Source organism: Anopheles arabiensis, assembly GCF_016920715.1.
Source record: "Anopheles arabiensis isolate DONGOLA chromosome X unlocalized genomic scaffold, AaraD3 X_pericentromeric_contig0017, whole genome shotgun sequence".
Taxonomy (NCBI): domain Eukaryota; kingdom Metazoa; phylum Arthropoda; class Insecta; order Diptera; family Culicidae; genus Anopheles; species Anopheles arabiensis.
In genome coordinates this window covers 20,001-22,500 of record NW_024412095.1, presented here as the reverse complement: position 1 = coordinate 22,500, position 2,500 = coordinate 20,001, and the positions used below count along the sequence as shown (strand labels likewise).

The following is a 2,500-nucleotide window of genomic DNA, read 5'->3' as shown; positions in this document are numbered from 1 at the left end:
TGCGCGACGAATGTACTACGTGATCACCTACCCTGATAGCCCCATGCTGTATCCTCTGATGGGAACTGACCATAATAAACTCGGTCTTAGTCGGGGCTATCTTTAATCCGTTGTCGGTCATCCATCGGTCGATGATGCGAATCTGACTGGAAACGAGAATTTCAATATCATCAACACAATTACCTTCCACCAACAGTACTATATCGTCTGCATAGCCGATAATCCGTGCACCTTCCACCATTGCAACTCGTAGGACTCCGTCGTACATGAGGTTCCATAACGTTGGGCCAAGTACCGAGCCTTGAGGTACACCCGATGTGACTGCAATCTCTGCCGGTCCATCTGTGGTATCATACATCAGCACACGATTCCTAAAATAATCACCAATGATATCATAAAGATATTTAGGAGTGTTAATTCTCTGTAAAGCATTTGCAATCGCCAACCATGAAGCACTGTTAAAAGCATTAGTAACATCTAATGTAACAACCGCACAATACCGTCCACTGTATCTGTTTCTACTTCTAGCTACCGAAACAATGTCCACTACCCGTTGAATCGCATCAACTGTAGATCGACGACTTCTGAAACCAAATTGGTCGTCAGACAGTCCGTTGACCTCCTCGATGTGTGCATTTAGCCGTTGCACTATGATGCGTTCTAAACCTTTACCTGCCCCGTCTAGTAGACAAATGGGGCGAACTGAACCCGTTCCCCTGGTGGTTTGTTCGGCTTCGGTATTAACACCAACCTCTGCCTTTTCCACTCATCGGGGGAACTTCGCGTTCTCTAAACAGCCTTGGTAAACCCTGCAAAATGCATCGGTTGCAGTCAACATACCAACTTTCAGCGCCTCATTCGGGATACCATCTGGTCCCGGCGCCTTCTTGTTAGGTAGTCTCCTGGCAACCGCAAGAATCTCATCATTAGTTACCCTTTCAAACTCTCGTGGCTGATCGATACGATAATCAGGCCACACCGTGTTTGGGTGAGTAGGAAAAAGCTCGCTCACCACTTCCCTAAACTCGTCCAATGTCATGGTTCGGGGTCCAATCGAACCCTCGGCCACTTTCTTGAACGTATGATATACTATACCAAATGATGCGTTGTTCGCTGTTCCCAGGAACTCTTTCCACTTCCTCTGTCGGGTATGCTTGATCAATCGCTTGAGGGCATTCCGTGCCACCTTGAACTCGTCCCTAAAAGTAGAATAGAGATCAGTATTAAAAGCTCTTTGCGCTAATCGATCGCGGTGTTTGCACTCTTTGCGAAGTGCCTCAATCTCTAACGTCCACCAAAATGCACTCTTGTTAGGAGTGTACCTCTACGTTTAGTCATCGTCGCATTGCACGCCGTGACAAGTATACGCATTAAGTCTTCGCTTGTTGTGACCTCGGTCTCAAAAGCGGCTTGCATCATAACTTCAAATATATCTTTGCTAAAATACTTGATGCTCCATCCCGTTATGGGTCGGGACAGATTACGCACGCTTTGCGTCTCAAGATCTATTCGTATTGCACGATGATCAGAGTTCATATAGCTAGATAACACCACCCACTTAAATGATCTTGCTACGGTTCGGCTCGCAAAAGTAAGATCAACTACTGACGTGCGCCCTGGTCCAACATAAGTTGGGGTGCTGCCGTCGTTCAATAAAATTGCGTCAATCTGCGCAAAGGTTGATAAAACCAACTCACCTCTTCGTTTCTGGGTTTCTCCACGCTCGCCAAGTTGGTTGTTCCAACTTACTGACCAAGCGTTGAAGTCCCCCGATAACGAATTTGTGGATACCGGTTACGGCCATTACCGTGTTATCCAACATGTTCTGGAACTCTTCCATACTAAATCTAGGTGGCGCGTAAACGCTAACCACTCGCATATCACCTATGTCAACTATCATTAAACCCTTCAAAGCCTTACTGACTACCTTAACTGGTAAGTCCGCGTTAACCACTACCGCTGCTGTGTTATCGTCATTGCGTAACACTTTGACGTTGGTTGTTGCCAGATACGGATCTGCAATCAACACTATATCCGCAGATTCTTCCCTAATCGTTTGCCACATTAACTGAAATGCAGCATAACTATGATTCTGGTTATGTTGTAGCAACCTAACCATTATGATCTAATCGTTCGCCTTCGGGGACACATATAACTGCCCGTTGCGTGAAGGTTCTGTGACCTCGTACCGCAATCCAAACACTTGACAGAGTTGGTACAAGCTTGCTTCTTGTGTCCACTCAAACCGCATTTCCAGCACAGATTACTTCTGTCTGGTTCCCTACAATGGTAGCTCGTATGGCCTACCTTCCAACACTTATAGCATTTCTGCTCTTCCATAACCTCGCGGATATGGCATATCGACCAACCAACTTTCAGCTTTCCCAAATTCAGGAAGCTTTGAAAGTCTGGCAGCGATACGTTGATCCGTGCCCACTGCGTACCGGCCGCGCGGCCTTTCTTCATTTTGATACGATCTATTTCTATCTCGATGTTGAGC

The 2,500-nt window shown here is 46.4% G+C and overlaps 1 pseudogene; it reads right to left on the bottom strand.

Annotated features, from left to right (window-relative positions):
* Window positions 1–2,500, bottom strand: part of LOC120907685 — a 9,152-nt pseudogene that overhangs the window by 2,653 nt on the left and 3,999 nt on the right.